This window comes from Chelonia mydas, chromosome 8 (genome assembly GCF_015237465.2).
Source record: "Chelonia mydas isolate rCheMyd1 chromosome 8, rCheMyd1.pri.v2, whole genome shotgun sequence".
Taxonomy (NCBI): domain Eukaryota; kingdom Metazoa; phylum Chordata; order Testudines; family Cheloniidae; genus Chelonia; species Chelonia mydas.
In genome coordinates, this window is record NC_057854.1 from 39,643,481 (window position 1) to 39,663,785 (window position 20,305).

Sequence of the window (20,305 nt, forward strand, 5' to 3'; positions counted from 1 at the left end):
GCCGCAGTAAGTCGATCTAGCTATGCTATCTTTCTGTAGTTAATAAATCTGTTTTATATTTTACCTAAAACAGTGTGTTTTGGTTGAGGTGCTTGGGAAATCTCAGCTCAGGTTACAAAGGCTAGTGTGTGTCCTCTCCACACCGAGGGGTGGGGGCGGACTAGATAATAAACTTACATTGGTCAGGCTTCTGACAGGGCAAGATGGTATACCTCTGAGGTGCAAGGCTAGGGGCTTGTGAGATTTGCTGGTGACTTTCTCTGTGAGATTTGTGAGAGGCTTAGGAAGAATTCATGCAATTTAGCTGGGTGTGGGGCTCCACATGCTGTTGTGCTAAGTATAACAGTGTTTGTGGAGGGGTTTGTTGCTTGTCACTAGCAAAGCATCGTGAGAGACAGCCCAGGCTGGAGAATTAAAGGGGCACAGCGGTACCCCAGTTCCAGGTTGTATCCTGGGGATCCCGTCATAGCCTTCTTGGATTGGTCAGATTTAGAGTGAATCATCTTCAAGAGACTGATATGAAAAATTAAGAGTGGGGTATGCAGAAGCACTCAACGATGACCTAATTGCTCCCATGGCAGGCAGTGGTAAAATCTCCACTGAGTTCAATGGGAGCAAGTTAGACCAAAGCTGTCAGCTTTAGAAAATGCTCCCTGCACACATATCTTATTGCACTAGACTATAGCAGGAAGCTGGAATAGTTTTCTGTTGCTGGAATGAGATTGCTCAGGGAGATGGCCTTAACTCGGTGAAGTTAATGCTTACTTTTTACAGTTGACGTCTGCAGAGTGATGATGATATGCTGGGATCAGAGATGATGGAAGAAGACTTCCATATATCCACATAGGCCAAAGAAATTCTGCCAGCAGTTGGCTTGTGAATTTTGAAGTGACTAACTAATTGGAAGACACTGAAGAACACTAAAGACAAAGCTGTGGTGCCCTGGCAAGTTTCACCTGCTGCTTGAAGCACAGGAAGGAGTTCATGAGTATTTGAACTCCAGACTCCCTTGGATTCTGTGAAAACCCAGAGACATAGTAAAAGATTGTTTTGCAAGCAACAATATCCATTGCATCCTACTGGGTTCTACGCAGATTTTATCCTAAGAATAAAATACTTCTTTTGAAAAATGCAAGAGAGCTGTGAAATCTTGGACATCTACTGCCATATGATTTGTTTGACAGGTGGAATAATAGTAAGTAAAGAAGGTTAAAATATCAGATGTGGCTTTATCACAGTCTATAAATACCTACACAGGGAGAATATATTTAATCATAGAGGGTGTTTAAATCCATGAAGAAGGTTATAACAAGATTCTGTGGCTGGAAGATGACGCTAGAAAAAAGCATTGAGTACATTAGCTTTTTCCACATCCTCTGTCACTAGGTTGCCTCCCTCATTCAGTAAGAGGCCCACACTTTCCTTGGCTTTCTTTTTGTTGCTAACATACCTGAAGAAACCCTTATTGTTAATCTTAACTTGTGAGCTGCAAGTCCAAGTGTGATTTGGCCTTCCTGATTTCACTCCTGCATTCCTGAGCAATATTTTTATACTCCTCCCTGGTCATTTGTCAAATCTTCCACTTCTTCTATGCTTCCTTTTTGAGTTTAAGCTCACCGAAGATTTCACTGTTAAGGCAATCTGGTCGCCTGCCATATTTGCTATTCTTTTTGCACTTAGGGATGATTTGTTCCTGCAACCTCAATAAGGATTCTTTAAAATACAGCCAGCTCTCCTGGACTACTTTCCCCATCATGTTATTCTGCCAGGGAATCTTGCCCATCAGTTTCCTGAAGGAGTCAAAGACTGCTTTTCTGAAGTCCAGGGTCTGTATTCTGCTGCTCTCCTTTCTTCCTTGTGTCAGAATCCTGAACTCGACCATCTCATGTCATTGCCTCCCAGGTTCCCATCCACTTTTGCTTCCCCTACTTATTCTTCATGGTTTGTGAGCAGCAGGTCAAGAAGAGCTCTGCCCCTAGTTGGTTCCTCCAGTACTTGCACCAGGAAATTGTCCCCTACACTTTCCAAAAACTTCCTAGATTGTCTGTGCACCGCTGTATTGCTCTCCCAGCAGATATCAAAGGGTGATTGAAGTCTCCCATGAGAACCAGGGCCCATGATCTAGTAACTTCTGTTAGTTGCCAGAAGAAAGCCTCGTCCACCTCATCCCCCTGGTCTAGTGGTCTACAGCAGACTCCCACCATGACATCACCCTTGTTGCTCACACTTCTAAACTTAATCCAGAGACTCTCAGGTTTTTCTGCAGTTTCATACAGAAGCTCTGAGCAGTCATACTGCTCTCTTACATACAATGCAAATCCCCCACCTTTTCTGCCCTGCCTGTCCTTCCTGAACAGTTTATATCCATCCATGACAGTACTCCAGTCATGTGAGCTATCCCACCAAGTCTATGTTATTCCAATCATGTCATAATTCCTTGACTGTGCCAGGACTTCCATTTCTCCCTGCTTTTGTTTCCCAGGCTTCTTTCATTTGTGTATAGGCACTTAAGATAACTCGCAGATCATCCCCCTCTTGCGTTTTCCTGTTTGTCCTTCCTCCTGGTGTCTCACTTCCCCACTTACCTCAGGGCTTTGGTCTCCTTCCCCCGGTGAACCTTGTTTAAAGCCCTCCTCACTGGATTTGCCAGCCTGCTTGCGAAGATGCTCTTCCCTCTCTTCGTTAGGTGGAGCCCGTCTCTGCCTAGCACTCCTCCTTCTTGGAACACCATCCCATGGTCAAAGAATCCAATGACTAATGAACCTTGGGACCAACTTACATAGCAATGAGGTGGATTCTCCATCCCTTGGAGTCTGAAAAGTGAGACTGGACGTCTCTTTCAGGAAGATGTGCACTAACTCAACCAGAAGTTCTGGGCTAGATGCAGGTGTCCCTGGGTAACATTCTCTGCCCTGTGCTGCACAGGTCAAACTGAATGACCAGAATGGCCCCTTGTGGCCTTATGTCACAGTTTTTGAAGTTCTCCGTATCAAGAGAGAAGCATATTGGGGTAAAGAGAGACAAATTCAGCCAGACACTGGCATGTGCTCTCTCATGCCAGTGACCAGTCATATAGTGTAGTGTCATATGCACTGGAAAGATTCCAAAGTAATCCCTATGTTGCATCCAAACCTCTGGGGTTTGTTAATTGAATCAAGGGTAAAGAATTTTCTGTTCATACCTCTTCAGCTGGAAGCACAGGTGTGGACAGAATCCATGACTGACTTGCACAGGGTTTACAACACAGCATGGCATATACCAACACTGAAATTCAGGCTTTAAGAGAACCAACAGCCTGGCCCGGTTGGCATGGAAAAGCCAACCTGGTGGACCTGACTACTAGAGATTAACATAGTGATAATGTGAAGGAGAACAGATGCTGGAGGCATGCATCTGATTAGCTGATCTGACCAAATGCCTTCTTGGAGAAAAATATCTTTCTGAAGCAAATACTGTTGAACTGAGGCACAGTACAAGGTTATGGTTAACTGTAATGGTGAAGAATTGGTGCTACTAACACTGGATTTGGAGAAGTTAAAACCTCTGTTTGAAGTCATTGCATTCATAAAACATTACACATAAGGTTTTGTTGTGAGGCCCTAGAGAAGCAGAGCACTAACAGTGGAGCAAATGTTGAGGTTGAGAGATACTCAATTCAGCTGGCAAAGACTGACACATTTTGCATTGATTCATGTGTAAATCATAGACATGGACACACATGTTATGGATTGTAATGGTCATTGCTTTTGGGGAGCATTGCCTAGTGGTCAGGGCTTAGGCCCTTTGCCCTGCAGAGGGGATTTGGTTGGGGAATCTGGGCCCTCCCACTGCACCAGGCTGCAGCCCAGGGCCATGTGAGGTGACAAAGGGATCTGACACCCAGGAGCACCTTAAGTCTCCCCTCCCTGGGCCAATTCCCACCATTCTGCATGGAGGGGCTCTGCTCACTCACCTTCATGGGTGTGATGTGGTAGCTTTCTCCCTCTTGGCTGCCTCCTCCCATCCCTTGGCCCTGTGGCCAGGTTAGTTCCCAGTCTTGCTCCAATTCAGGGCCAGTCCATAAACCAAACAGGGAATCAATACAAACAAACTGGGTTCGGATGTGCGAAGAGGAAATGCCTCCCTCTCAGGGTCCATCAGAAGCAGGTCCTCCCTTCCCTCAGGGAGGGACTGTGACCACATGCACCCTTTTATTCACAACTTGCACATTACCGTAATAATCTCTGTACAAAATATGCCTTGTGAAGTATTATTTGAAAATAATAACTCACCGGTCAATAATATCATGGTGAAATGTATGTAGCAACATTATGTGTAGCGTTATGAACAAACTGAAATTGTGACTGAAATGTGATTACCAGACAAGTCTGGGGTGTGGATAAACCTGTTTCTCAAAGGCAAAAGACAAGCTGACACCTCTAGCCAGCTGTCATCCGAGTTGATGGGCAAATCACCTGTCAAGTGCTCATTCTTTGGCAAGGAAGGGGGCAGGAACAAATAGGTCTGCATTTTAGAAAACAACAGCATAAAACCTCTTTCACCATGAGACTTCATGACTCCAATCTCACAGCAGGAATGAACTTTACCGAGGGGGAACCCACAGGAAAATGCACTTCACAGGGTGACTGGGCTATAAAGTGAGGGGCAAAAACATGCCAGGTATCTCTCTGCATCAATCTCTCTTCCTTTTTCACCTAAGAAGACAAAGGAAGCAGCCATATGATTTTGGGAGAGATCCTGACCTGAAATTTGGTCAGCAATCAAAGAATCTTAGTAGGGGAAGAGTATTTGACACTGCCAAGAATGACCTTGAGCGGATCACTGCAGACTACTGCTCTGGGAAGAAGGATAAAGGAGTTTAAGGCTCAAGTCATGTTCTCATCCATCCTCCCTGTTGAAGGTAAAGGCCCAGGTAGGGACCATTGAATTGTGGAGGTGAATGCATGGTTACTCAGGTGGTGTCGGAGAGAGGGTTTTGGATTTTTTGACCAAGGGATGTTGTTCCAGGAAGAAGGATTACTAGGAAGAGATGGGATCCACCTAACGAAGAGAGGAAAGAGCATCTTCGCAGGCAGGCTTGCTAACCTAGTGAGGAGGGCTTTAAACTAGGTTCAGCGGGGGATGGTGACCTAATCCCAGAGAAAAAAGAAAAGGAGTACTTGTGGCACCTTAGAGACTAACCAGTTTATTTGAGCATGAGCTTTCGTGAGCTACAGCTCACTTCATCGGATGCTATGCATCCGATGAAGTGAGCTGTAGCTCACGAAAGCTCATGCTCAAATAAACTGGTTAGTCTCTAAGGTGCCACAAGTACTCCTTTTCTTTTTACGAATACAGACTAACACGGCTGTTACTCTGAAACCTAATCCCAGAGGTAAGTGGGGGAGTGGGATACTGGAAACACAAGGAGGAGGGTACAAGACAGGAAGCCTTTTGATTCATACTGAGAAAGTAGGGCAATCAGCTAGTTTTCTTAGGTGCATGTACATGAAAGCAAGAAGCCTGGAAAACAATTAGGAAGAATTGGAAGTCCTGGCACTGTCAAGGAACTATGATGTGATTGGAATAACAGAAACTTGGTGGGGCTGTTCACGTGACTGGAGCACTGTCATGGATGGGTATAAACTGTTCAGGAAGGACAGGTATGGGAGGAAAGGTGGAGGAGTTGCATTGTATGTAAGAGAGCGGTATGATTGCTTAGAGCTCCAGTTTGAAACTGGAGAAAACCCGAAGACTCTCAACAGGGTTAAGTTTAGATGCGAGAGCAACAAGGGTGATGTCGTGGTGAGTGTATGGTATAGACCACTGGATCAGAAGGATGAGGTAGATGAGATTTTCTTTGGACAATTAACTAAAGTCTCCAGATCATGGGCTCTGGTTCTAATGGGGGACTTCAATCACCCTGACATCTGCTGGGAGAGCAATACAGCAGTGCACAGACAATCCAGGAAGTTTTTGGAGAGTGTTGGGGACAACTTCCTGGTACAAGTGCTGGAAGAACTGACTAGGGACCATGCTCCTTTTGACCTACTGCTTAAAAACAGAAAAGAATTGGTAGGGGAAGTACAAATGGGTGACAACCGAGGAAGCAGTGACCATGAGATGGTTCAGTTTAGGATCCTGAAACTAGAAAGAAAGGAGAGTAGCAAAATATGGACCCTAGACTTCAGAAAAGCAGACTTAGACTCTGTTAGGGAACTCATAGGCAGGATCCCCTGGGAGGCTAATAGGATGGGACAAGGAGTACAGGAGAGCTTATTGAGGGGCAGGAACAAATCATTCCTAAGTACAAAAAGAATAGCAAATATGGCAGGCGACCAGATTGCCTTAACAGTGAAATCTTCAGTGAGCTTAAACTCAAAAAGGAAGCATAGAAGAAGTGGAAGATTCGACAAATGACCAAGGAGGAGTATAAAAGTATTTCTCAGGCATTCCTTGACTTTAGCAAAGCTTTTGGTACGGTCTCCCACAATATTCTTGCCAGCAAGTTAAAAAAGTATGGATTGGATGAATGGACTATAAGGTGGATAGAAAGCTGACTAGATTGTCGGGCACAATGGGTAGTGATCAACGGCTCGATGTCTAGTTGGCAGCCAGTATCAAGCGGAATGCCCCAGGGGTCGCTCCTGGTACCGGTTTTGTTCAACATCTTTATTAATGATCGGGATGATGGGATGAATTGCACCCTCAATAAGTTCGCAGATGACAATAAGCTGCGGGGAGAGATAGAGATGATGGAGGGTAGGGATAGGGTCCAGAGTGACCTAGACAAATTGGAGTATTGTGCCAGAAGAAATCTGATGAGTTTCAACAAGAACAAGTGCAGAGTTCTGCACTTAGGAAGGAAGAATCCCATGCACTGCTACAGGCTGTGGACTGACTGGCTAAGCAGCAGTTCTGCAGAAAAGGCCCTGAGGATTAGAGTGGATGAGAAGCTGGATATGAGTCAGCAATGTGCCCTTGTTGCCAAGAAGGCCAATGGCATATTGGGCTGTATTAGTAGGAGCATTGCCAGCAGATCGAGGGAAGTGATTATTCCCCTCTATTCGGCACTGGTAAGGCCACACCTGGGGTATTGCGTCCAGTTTTGGTTCCCCCACTACAAAAGGGATGTGGACAAATTGGAGAGAGTCCAGCAGAGAGCAACGAAAATGATTAGGGGGCTGGGGCACATGACTTACAAGAAGAGGCTGAGGGAACTGGGGTTATTTAGTCTGCAGAAGAAAAGAGTGAGGGGGGATTTGATAGCAGCCTTCAATTACCTGAAATGGGGTTCCAAAGAGGATGGAGCTAGGCTGTTCTCAGTGGTGGCAGAAGACAGAACAAGAAGCAATGGTCTCAAGTTGCAGAGGGAGAGGTCTAGGTAAGATATTAGGAAACACTATTTCATTAGGAGGGTGGTGAAGCACTGGAATGTGTTACCTAGGGAGGTGGTGGGATCTCCATCCTTAGAAGTTTTTAAGGCCCGACTTGAAAAAGCCTTGGCTGGGATGATTTAGTTGGTGTTGGTCCTACTTTGAGCAGGGGGTTGGACTAGATGACCTCCTGAGGTCACTTCCAACCCTAATATTCTATGATTCTATGATTTGCATTTCTCCTTATTTGTCCTATTTACCTCAGACCATTTCTCCAGATTTTCCAGATCATTTTGGATTTTAATCCTATCCTCCAAAGCGCTTGGAACCCCTCCCAGCTTGGTATCCTACTTCTTATAACAACCTTTTATGTACTTGAAAACTGTTATCATGTCCCCTCTCAGTCGTCTCTTCTCCAGACTAAACAAGCCCAATTTTTTCAATATTCCCTCAGAGATGATGTTTTCTAGACCTTTACTTATTTTTGTTGCTCTTCTCTGGACTTTCTCCCATTTGTCCACGTCTTTCCGGAAATGTGGTGCCCAGAACTGGACACAATACTCCAGCTGAGGCCTAATCAGTGTGGAATAGAGCGGAAGAATTACTTCTTGTTTCTTGCTTACAACACTCCTACTATTGTATCCCAGAAGTATGTTTGCTTTATTTTCAACAGTGTTAAACTATTGATTCACATTTAGCTTGTGATCTCCTGTGACCCCCAGATTCTTTTCTACAGTACTCCTTCCTAGGCAATCATTTCCCATGTTATATCTGTGCAACTGATTGTTCCCTCCTAAATGGAGTAGTTTGCATTTGTCCTTATTTGTTTTATTTATTTCAGATCATTTCTCCAGTTTGTCCAGATCATTTTGGATTTTAATCCTATCCTCCCAAAGAACTTGGAACCCCTTTCAGTTTGGTATCATCTGAAAACTTTATGAGTGTACTCTCTATGCCTTTACCTAAATCATTGATGAAGATATTGAACAGAACTGGAAACAGAACTGATCCACTCGATATGCCTTTCCAGTTTGACTGTGAAGAACTGATATCTACTGTCTGAGAATGGTTTTCAAACAAATTATGCACCCACCTAATAGTAGCTCCATCTATGTTGTATTTCCCTAGTTTGCTTATGAGAAGGTCATATAAGACAGTATCAAAAGCCTTACTAATGTCAAGATGTACCACATCTACTGCTTGCCCCCATCCACAAGACTTCTTAACCTGTCAAAGCTATTAGGTTGGTTTCATTTGATTTGTTCTTGACAAATCCATGCTGACTGTTACTTATCACCTTATTATCTTCTAGGTATTTGCAAATTGATTGCTTAATTATTTGCTCCATTATCTTTCCAGGTGCTGAAGTTAAGCAGACTGGTCTGTAATTCCCTGGGTTGTCCTTATTTTCCTTTTTAAGATTGGCACTGTATTTGTCCCTTTCTAGTCCTCTGGAATCTCTCCCATCTTCCATGACTTTTCTAATGTAATCACTAAGGGCTCAGATATCTTCTCAGTCAGCTCCGTGAGTATTCTAGGGTGTGTTTCATCAGGCCCTGGTGACTTGAAGACATCTAAATTATCTGAGTAATTTTTAACTTGTTCTTTGCCTATCTTAGCCTCTGATCCTATCTAATTTTCACTCTCATTCACTAGGTAAGATATCCAATTACTACTGACCTTTTTGGTGAAAACTGAAACAAAAAAGGCATTTAGCACTTCTGCCTTTTCCACATTTGCTGTTATTGTTTTTTCCTCCTCATTGAGTAATTGGCCTACCCTGTCCTTGGTCTAGCTCTTGCTTCTGATAATAATAATATTTGTAGAATGTTTTCTTGTTACCCTTTATGTCTCTAGCTAGTTGAATCTCGTTTTGTGCCTTGGTCTTTCTAATTTTGTCCCTACATACTTGTGTTATTTGTTTATAGTCATCCTTTGTAATTTGACCTAAGTTCCACTTCTTCTTTTCTGAGTTTCAGATGATTGAAGATCTCCTGGTTAAGCCGGGGGGGGGGTCTCTTGCCATACTTCCTATCTTTCCTAATCAGTGGGATAGTTTGCTCTTGTGCCCTTAATAATGTCTCTGAAAAACTCTCTTGAACTGTTTTTCCCCTTAGACTTTCTACCCATGGGATCTTACCTACCTACTTCCTGAGTTTAGAGTCCAAGAACTTGTTGGATAATCTGTGTCCTGCTGCATTATATTCCCAACAGATGTCTAGGTAGTTGAAGTCCCCCATTACCACCAAGTCCTGTGCTTTGGAGGATTTTGTTAGTTGTTTATAAAAAGCCTCATTCACCTCTTGTTCCTGGTTAGGTGGTCTATTGAAGACCCTTACCAGGACATCGCCCTTGTTTTTTACCCCTTTTATCCTTACCCCAAGACTTTCATCAAGTCTATTTCCTATTCCCATCTTAATCTCAGTCCAAGTGTATAGATTTGTAATATATAAGGAACAACTCCTACTTTTTTCCCCTGCCTGTCCTTCCTGAGCAAGGTGTACCCTTCTCATAGACTCATGGACTCATAGATATTAAGGTCAGAAGGGATCATGATGATCATCTAGTCTGACCTCCTGCACAACGCAGGCCACTGAATCTCACCCACCCATTCCTGCGATAAACCTTTCACCTATGTCTGAGCTACTGAAGGCCTCAAATCATGGTTTAAAGACTTCAAGGTGCAGAGAATCCTCCAGGAAATGACCCATGCCCCACGCTACAGAGGAAGGCGAAAAACCCCAGGGCCTCTTCCAATCTGCCCTGGAGGAAAATTCCTTCCTGACCCCAAATATGGTGATCAGCTGAACCCTGAGCATGTGGGCAAGATTCACCAGCCAGATACCCAGGAAAGAATTTTCTGTCATAACTCAGATCCCGTCCCATCTAACATCCCATCACAGGCCATTGGGCCTATTTACCATGAATAGTTAAAGATCAGTTAATTGCCAAAATCATGTTATCCCATCATACCATCTCCTCCATAAACTTATCGAGTTTAATCTTGAAGCCAGATAGTTCTTTTGCCCCCACTGCTTCCCTTGGAAGGCTGTTCCAGAACTTCACTCCTTTGATGGTTAGAAGCCTTCCTCCAATTTTAAGTCTAAACTTCCTGATGGTCAGTTTATATCCATTTGTTCTTGTGTCCACATTGGTACTGAGCTTAAATAATTCCTCTCCCTCTCTGATATTTATCCCTCTGATATATTTATAGAGAGCAATCATATCTCCCCTCAACCTTCTTTTGGTTAGGCTAAACAAGCCAAGCTCCTTGAGTCTCCTTCTATACCAATACCAGTCATGCGTATTATCCTACCAAGTCTCTGTGAAGCTCTGTGATGTTACTGGGAACATGTGGTAAGGGATTTCACTATGAACCAAGTCTAGTATGTTAAGTTATAGTACTAGGAAGCATTTTATATTTATTTCTCTTGTAACCATTTCTAACTTTAATGCCTTAAACTTGTACTCATTAAAATCTATCTCTTTGTAGTTACATAAACTTGTTTTATTCTTTCATCAAAACTAATCCAATGTTGTGGTTAAATGAGGCTGTGTAGAAAACTGTTGGATATTATTCCCTTACCAGGGCAACAGACCTAAAATACCTGAACTGTCCAGGAGAGGGCTGAACAGTGCAGAAAACACCTTTTGAGGGAAAATTCGGGACTGGGAGTGTGTTGGGGTGACCCTGCAGCTAGTAACCAAGGCAGCTGGGGTCAGTGTTGCTGGCATGCTGCAGCTTTCCACAGACATCCAGGGTGTGGTCTGCATGCTGGTTGGCTGTTTGTGAGGGGACCAGATTGGGAGCTACAGCAGAAAAGTATGGTGAGCCACCCCAGGTTGCAAGGCAGATGATGACACATCCCCTCACTGGTCTGGGTTTCACCTCAGAATGTCATAGGCACCTTTAGGTAGTTTTTGAATGGAAAGATCCCACCTTACTTCAGCCCTTTCCTCAGGAGCTGTACAGTAAAGGTACTTTGTTGTCCCTGCCCTGCCCATGGGTGAGCTGCTCTGCTCCCTTTTAACTCCTCCCCCAATCTGTGCATCTCTTGAAGATGTGGTGGGGCAGGGCTAGCTGAGCCCAGAGGCAGCTACCTTAACCCCTTGTTGTCCAATGTGGGGTTTGTATATCCCATCACACACCCTCCCCCTTAAGATGGAACCTGAGGAGCCAGGGTCATCAGATTGTTCCCCCCATCCCTGGAGGAAAAAGTCATCATTTTGATGAGCTTTTCTGACTCTATACTGAATTTGGAAGCATAGGTGCTGACTTTTATTTTTTCCAGTGGGTGCTCCACCCCCACTCTGCCACCAGGCCCCACCCCACTCTACCCCCTCCCTCAAGGGCCCACCCTCGCTCAGCCTCTTCCTGTCCCTCCTCCGCCCCCTTCCTCGAGGCCCCACCCTCACTCCACCTATTCCTGATACCGCTCCACCCTCTCCACCGAGGCCCCATGCCAGCTGTCGAACAGCTGAATGGTGGCCCAGATGAACAGCTGTGGCTGGCGGGTGTTGATCATCCCCACTGTTTTTTTCCCCGGGGTGCTTGAGCCCTGGAGCACCCACAGAGTCAGTGCCTATGCCTGATTCTCTCCTTACTTGTAGCAGTGTAAATGAGGAGCTACCCCAATGAAATCAGTGGAGTTAGACTGGTATAAAATTAATGAACAGGTGGTTCCATAGGCGCCAACTTCCCCTCTGCTTCATGGGTGCTTGACCCTCCCCCCCCCCGACCCCACCCCTGCACCACCCTCGCCCTGCCCCAATTCCACCCTATTCCCCCAAGTCCCTGCCGCTGCCCCACCTCTTTACTGCCTCCTCCCCTGAGCACGCTGCATCCCCACTCCTCCCCCTCCCTCCCAGAAAGTCCTAAGCAGCGCCAAACAGCTGTTAGGTGGTGGGCAGGAAGCGCTGGGAAGGGGAGGAGTGGGCACGCAGCATGCTCGGGGGAGGAGGAAGCAAGGAGGGGGAGGGGAAGGGGGTGGGGTCAGGGAGAGCTCAGCTGCCGGTGGGTGTGGAGCACCCGCTAATTTTTTCCTGCGAGTGTTCCAGCACCGCAGCACCCATGGAGTCGGTACCTGTGGGTGGTTCGCTAGCCTGGGAAGCAGTCTAATGAGTGGTGCTGTAGTTCACCAGCAGATATAAACGCAATCTGACAAGCCAGAAAAGGCACGTCAGATTAGCAGTGCCAGCAGGAATCTGAAACACATCTCTTGAGTTGAAGAGGGTACTAAGCAGAGGTGAGTCTAGGTGGCATAGTTGTACCAGCAAAGGCACTGTAGTGTAAACAAGACCTGCATTAACCACATTTTTGGACAGTGGATGTGGATTTTAGAGTACTTTGAAAATTAAAAGAAGATCATAATGCAGGGGGAGGACATATATTGGGAACCTCTTGATCAAATGACCTAAATTTCCACCATAAAGTCTACGCGAGTTCCTGAATAGCTTGTTAATTATTGCTTCCCCAAAAGGGAAGTGGGTGGTGGAAATTATCCACGATTGATCCTGAGAGAGTAATATCAGGATCAGAGCCATAGTTTGAGCCCCAACTATGTGTAAAAAAAAAAAAAAGGTATAAGAAGTGTAAAATGTGGATGTTACATGATTGTTTTAATGGGACTGTATCTCACTTGACCTAAAAAATCTTGACTACTAAACTAACCCTGTGGCTATTTTAAAGACAAGATTTTTTGAGGGCTTCTTTCCCCTAATCAGCTTTCTCTTGTCCTAACCTATTCTGTTGTGCTCCCAGCACTCTGTTCTATATGTCTATGCAATGGTGGAAATGGACAAATTTTCACACCCAGATCCAGTCTTTCAGCCCCACAAAGTCAGCAGTTACCTTGGTTTTGGAGAATTGGGAATGTAAAGGATAATTTCATTTTTAAAGGTGATCTGTAAAGGGCAATAACTGAGACTGTCTTTGTTAGATTTTCTTCTGATGTGTAAAGAAGGCATGAAGATTTGAGGGCCTAGGGGTTTTTTGTTTGTTTGTATATATGTTTGTTATTGTTTGTTTTTGGGAGGTAAGATACATTTATGTTGCCTCCTTTTATATTAAAAATCCAGGTCAGCAGTGCCATCTGGGGTCCACCTTCAGTGGTCACCAGTTTAATAATACTGCGTAGGGCCCCATAAATCCTAAGGATGGCCCTGGGGGAAGGGATTTTAAATCACATGTTGAAAAACTCTGTTTTGGCTGATTTTTTTAAAACCTATTTAACTTCAGTGCCAAATGAGTATTTTGGATAAAGGATGCAAGGGACGGCTGAGAGACAAATTCCCCCCCCCCCCAGATTTTTACTATCCTAGGGGACCAGGACAGTCCCCCATTCCTTCCTTAAATGGCACCCCTAAGGACAGACACTTCTCCACCTAGGCAGAGCAGATCAGCTTGGCACTGGCAGAAATGGGTGAGAGCAGTGGCAGTGAGACTGCATGCCCCCTGTGACATTGCACTCCATATGTTTTATGGAAATATGTTTATGAGTGAATATGCTGTAACTGGAATATGCTTCACGCAAAAGGTCTCTTGTAAGGTATCATTACAAAGTTTATGATCTACCGAGTCTGTTCATCCTATTTGTTTGCATGTGTTATTTCTATGTCTGGAGTTAGGAGAATAAGATATAAACTTGTGTTACTGATGTAAACATGTTAAGTGGAAGCCATTAAGGGTGCTTCAGAATCAATTAACTGTGAATGGGTTTGTTAACCTGCAAGTCTTCCTATGTACCTGTCTTCCAGCTACTAGGTAATAAAGAAGAAGGTCTTACAGTGACATATGATCATGTCACCTGAACTGGAATCCATCTTAAACCTGGTACTTTTCCATTTAGAAGGAGGGCTGGGGATCCAGAGAGACAAAAGATTCGTGCCTTGTACCAAAGCTATAAAAGGGGGTGGAACAGAACAAAAGGGGCTGCCAGTCATGAGAAATCCCCTAGTTACCACCTGAGCTGGAACTAACAAGGACTTCACCAGGGGAAAGGATTGGGCCCAGACTAAGAAGGAATCTAGTCTGTGAAAGAAGTTTATTGGAACATCTCTGAGGGTGAGATTTACCTGTATTCAGTTTCTTAATGTATTAGGCTTAGACTTGCGTGTTTCGTTTTATTTTGCTTGGTAACTTACTTTGTTTTGTCTGTTATTACTTAACCACTTAAATCCTACTTTTTATACTTAATAAAATCACTTTTGTTTATTAATTAACCCAGAGTAAGTGATTAATACCTGGGGGCGCAAACACCTGTGCATATCTCTCTATCAGTGTTATAGAGGGCAGACAATTTATGAGTTTATCCTGTATAAGTTTTATACATAGTAAAATGAATTTATTTGGGGTTTGGATCCCATTGGAAGCTGGGTGTCTGGATGCTGGAGACAGGAGTACTTGCTGAGCTATTTTCAGTTAAGTCTGCAGCTTTGGGTCCAGACCCTGGCTCTGTGTTGCAGCAGGCTAGCATATCTTGCTCAACAAGACAGGGTTCTGGAGTCCCAAGCTATCAAAGAAAATGGGCTCAGAGGTAGTTTCAGCACATCAGGTGACAGTCCCAAGGGGCTCTCTGTGACTGAACCCGTCACAGTGGCGTAGATGGCAGGATCTGTGCACAGCTGATTGCTTTGAGACACTGGTTGTGATTTTAAGTGAGTTTTAAGTGTGGTGGCCGGAGAACAGACATAGTGGTTACTGGTTTGTTATTTTCTGTTTGTTTATTTCGGGTGAGTGAAATAAGTACAAGAAAGCAGGAAAATGACTACCAGTGAGGCAGCTGTAAAACTAGAGCTGGCCAGACTGGAAGAGGAAGAAAAGGCAAAGGATGGTGAGTTTCAAATGAGGCTCAAAGAAGCAGCTGCAGCCAGGGAGGAGGCTGCACACAGAAGGGCTATGGAGGCAGAGGCAGTCAGGGAGGAAGCTGCTCACAAAAGAGCCATGGAATTAAAAGACAAAGAGCTTGAAGCCCAGAAAGCTGCCCAGGAGGAGAAGGAAAGAGAGAGGCAGCTAGCCCTGGAGTTAAAAGAAAGAGAAATATAGGCCCAAATTGAAACCCAGGAGCATGAACTGGCTGTAATGGAGTGGAAGAGAGAGAACCCTTCAGCAGCTGGCTCCACTTCCCCAAAAATCCATAAATGGGAGCAGTTATGCCTGCAGTATGATGAATCCAATGATATTGCCAAATATTTCATCACCTTTGAGAGATTGTGCACTCTCCATGCGATCCCTGAAGATCAAAAGATGACCACTTTGGTTGCAAAATTGACTGGGAGAGCTCTGGACATATTCAATAGGATGTCTATTGATGATGCTTCAAACTATGATAAATCTAAGGAACTGTTTTGAAACAGTTCCAGATTACACCTGAAACCTACAGGGTAAAATTCAGGAGTCTTAAGAGGAGATCTGGATTAAGTAATGTGGCCTATGTAAATGAAATGAGGGATTTTTTAGACAAGGTGGGTGAGGGGAAAAGGCATTACAAGTTTGGAAGAAACGTGTGATTTAGTTACTCAGGAACAGTTCCTGAATATGTGCAGGGATGATGTAAAACAGTATTTGTGGGACAAAAAGGTGGGTGCAGTGGGTGAATTAGCTGGGTTTGCAGACTCTTATGAGCAGTCACAAGCTGCAATTAAACATAAACCACTGGCCGAGGGGGACAGGGTTGGGGGAAAGCAGAATCACCATTTTACCCCGGGGAAAAGGAGGCTGGGCGTTCACCTCCCCATTCCCCTGTTACTCGTCCCACATCTCCTGTACAAGCAGAGGAGCCCAGAAGGTGCTCTCATTGTAAGTTCACTGAGCACCTGAGGAATAAATGTCCTGGGCTGAGTGGGAACCGGCACCAGGTAACACATGAAGCTGCTGCTTCTCAGAGCACAGGGGTATCCCAGGCTACTCCCTCTTTCCACACAGGATTTGTAAAGGTTCCTTCTACACAACCAAGCAGGGAGCATATGCATGCTGTTCAGCTTAATGGGAAAGCGCTCCAAGGTTTAAGACATACTGGTGCAGAGATTTCTGTGGTCAGGAAGGACCTGATCTATGAGAAGGATTTGTTACCAGGAAAAATGGCAGAATTGGAATTGGTGGGAGGTTACAAAGTCCTTGCACCGCTAGCTAAGGTACACATGGAAACTGGTGATTTGCAGGCTGAAATGACTGTCACAGCAGTGGCACACAATTTTTCACCGTTTCTACTGGGGAATAATTTTTTTGATGTGGCAGAATCTGCCCCAGGGTTTGTTAGAAGCAAGAAGGAATCTTGTGCTGAAAGCCCCAGAGGAGAGGGTAAAATCACATGTGCTGCTGGGGAAATAGGAGAGTGTCTCTTTAATTTCTGGGTAGCAGTGGAAAATGGGCCGTGTAACCCTGGGGCTCAAGGCAGGTCCCTGCAGGAAGGGCTGGATAGAGCCAGCTCCTCTCCTGTGATCATCTCCCTGGGGGAGGAGGATGGTCTACCTTCAACAGGGAGGCTTTCCCAGCTGCTGACTGCCAGGAAGTTGTAGTTCAGCAGGGGACAGGTCCTGCCTGGGGTGCACAGAGACATGTATCCCAGAGATGGAAGTTGGGGTCCTGGTGACTGCTGTGGTGGGAACAGACCCCAAAGACTCTGTAGCTGAAAGCAAGCCCAACCTGAGTGAAAGATGGGGGCAGGGGATTGTGCTGGCCAGTGAAGGGTCTGTTATAACTGGTAACTGGTAAGAGCCCACAGCTGGATCAGGGTCACCTTCCCTTTTGGGGGACACAGGAGTGTCTACCTCAAAGGGGAGCCCAGAGAGGGAAGTCCAGACAGAAGGTGAGGGGGGACAGGAGGGTCTGTCCACCTTTTGTAGGAAGGCATTTCCCCAGGAGGAGGGTGAAGGATCTGCATCTGAAATGCCAGAGCCTTCACCTGTAGGTCAGGTTTTAAGGGAAAACTGGGGGTCAAATCTCCTGGAGGGTAGAGACCTTCCAGTTGACCTTTTCGGAACAGAGAGTGGGGTCACCGAGGCGATCTTACCAATCCAAAGCACTCCATTGTTGTTCCTTCCCCACTCTGAACTCTAGGGTACAGATGTGGGGACCTGCATGAAAGACCCCCTAAGCTTCTTCTTACCAACTTAGGTTAAAAACTTCCCAAGGTACAAACTTTGCCTTGTCCTTGAACCATATGCTGCCACAACCAAGCGTGTTAAACAAAGAACAGGGAAAGAGCCCACTTGGAGATGTCTTCCCCCAAAATATCCCCCCAAGCCCTACACCCCCTTTCCTGGGGAAGGCTTGATAAAAATCCTCACCGATTTGTACAGGTGAACACAGACCCAAACCCTTGGATCTTAAGAACAATGAAAAATCAATCAGGTTCTTAAAAGAAGAATTTTAATTAAAGAAAAGGTAAAAGAATCACCTCTGTAAAATCAGGATGGTAAATACCTTACAGGGTAATCAGATTCAAAACATAGAGAATCCCTCTAAGCAAAACCTTAAGTTACAAAAAGACCCCAAAAGCAGGAATATACATTCCATTCAGCACAGCTTATTTTACGAGCCATTAAACAAAAGGAAATCTAACGCATTTCTAGGTAGATTACTTACTAACTAACAGAAGGTCTGAGACTGCATTCCTGAACTGTTCCTGGCAAAAGCATCACCCAGACAGACAGACCCTTTGTCGTCCCCCCCCCCCCCCCGATTTGAAAGTATCTTGTCTCCTCATTGGTCATTTTGGTCAGGTGCCAGCGAGGTTATCTTAGCTTCTTAACCCTTTACAGGAGAAAGGGTTTTGCCTCTGGCCACGAGGGATTTTATAGCACTGTGTACAGAAAAGTGGTTACCCTTCCCTTCATTTTTATGACACCAGCTATGCTTGTAAGAGAGAAAACTGTCTCTTCAAGGCAGGAGAAAGAAAAACTTTGCATTTGGGAAACTTCACAAGTGGGTGGGGTAAGGGATTCCAGAGGGAGTGGCCGAAGGCAGGCATGGTTGTAGTGCACCCTTTCCTTGCCAAATCCCCAAACCCATACCTGAATTAAGAGCCTTCTCCAAAGAGACAGAAGTATCTGTGTCTGAACACCTACCATGGTACACAAAGGGATTGGAAAATGGAATAGACACTGAATAAGCCGAACTGCGTGAACAAAATCTGTCATAAATTGGCTGTTAATCTTGTGTCTTTTGCTACTTCATCTGTGGGTCAAGACAAAGGAGTTAATAATAATGGTAAACCCTTTAAAGATGTGTGACATACCTGATTTGTGGAAAAAACTTGTGTACATGCTAGGGATGGTGACAAGACAGTCCCACAAGCAGGTTGCTTTTCAGCTTTTCCCCTGTAAACAGGCTGGAAGCTTGGCACAGCAGCAAAAGCATGGCATTTAGCCACCAAGCCTGCTAAGACACCTACAATTTAACAGATAGTGCTATCTGCATTCTGTTAACAATACTGCACACCAACAGGTTTTCAGGCACCCAGAGACCAGGAACTCTGCACCTTGGTAGGACAGCTCTGAATGACATCACAGGGTTTAGAGATACTGGGAGAGTGTGTAACCAGAGACAAAGAGGGATTTTACATGTACTGTGTCAAGGTTCCCTCCCCACTCTGCACTCTAGAGTACAGATGTGGGGACACACATGAAAGACCCCCCTAAGCTTATTTCTACCAGCTTAGATTAAAAACTTCCCCAAGGTACAAATCCTCCTTTGTCCTTGGATGGGTACTGCTGCCACCACCAAGTGAGTTAGACAAAGCTTCAGGAAAAGGACCACTTGGAGTTCATTTCCCTAAAATATCTCCCCAAGCCCCTTCACCCCCTTTCCTGGGGAGGCTTGAGAATAATCTACCAACCAAATAGGTAAACCAGGTGAGCATAGAACAGACCCTTGGTTTTTAGGACACTAAAAACCAATCAGCTTCTTAAAAAACAGAACTTTATTATAAAGGGGAAAAAAGTAGAAGAAACACCTCTGTAAAATCAGGATGGAAGGTAATTTTACAGAGTAATAAGATTCAAAACACGGAGGATTCCCCTCGAGGCAAAACTTTAAAGTTACAAAAAACAGGGATAAACCTCCCTCTTAGCACAGGGAAAATTCACAAGCTAAAACAAAAGATACTCTCAGGTTTCAGAGTAACAGCCGTGTTAGTCTGTATTCGCAAAAAGAAAAGGAGTACTTGTTGCACCTTAGAGACTAACCAATTTATTTGAGCATGAGCTTTCGTGAGCTACAGCTCTCTAATGCATTTCCTTGCTATTACTTACTATTTTTTGTAAGTTAGATGTATCATTCAGTAGGAGCTAGATTACTTGCTTGGTCTCTCTCTTTGTCTCCGAGAGAACATGCACAAAGAGACAAAGCAAAATCTCCCCCCCACACACACACACAGATTTGAAAGTATCTTCTCCCCTTATTGGTCCTTTTGGTCAGGTGCCAGCCAAGTTATCTGAGCTTCTTAACCCTTTACAGGTAAAGGAGGGATTTTATGCTACCCTTAGCTGTATGTTTATGACATACTGCCTCCACCATGGACAGTGACCAAGACTCTGGCAGTATGTTCAGGAGGAGGGTGTGATGCACTCCATATATTTTATGGAAATATGTTCACAAATGTGAATATGATGTAACTGGAATATGCTTCATGAAAAAGGTCTCTTGTAAGATATCATTACAAAGCTTATGACCTACCAAGTGTGTTGATCCTATTTGTTTGCTTATATTATTTCTATGTGTGGAGTTAGGAGAATAAGATATAAACTTGCGTTACTGATGTAAACATGTTAAGGGTGATTCAGAATCAATGAACTGTGAATAGGTTTGTTTACCTGCAAGCCTTCCTATGTGCGTGTCTTCCAGCTACTAGGTAATAAAGAAGGTCTTACAGTGACATATGATCATGTCACCTGAACTGGAATCCATCTTAAACCTGGTACTTTTCCATTTAGAAGGGGGGTGGGGATCC

At 44.6% G+C, this 20,305-nt stretch overlaps 1 long non-coding RNA gene across 1 annotated transcript; it reads right to left on the minus strand.

Moving 5' to 3' along the window:
- Positions 1-17,710: 17,710 nt before the first annotated feature.
- LOC122461397 lies at positions 17,711-19,458 on the minus strand. Its single transcript, XR_006283258.1, has 2 exons — positions 19,310-19,458; positions 17,711-17,752 (listed from the first exon to the last, which is right to left on the minus strand). It is a non-coding gene; the product is annotated as an uncharacterized LOC122461397 (long non-coding RNA).
- Between the last annotated feature and the right edge of the window lie 847 nt (positions 19,459-20,305).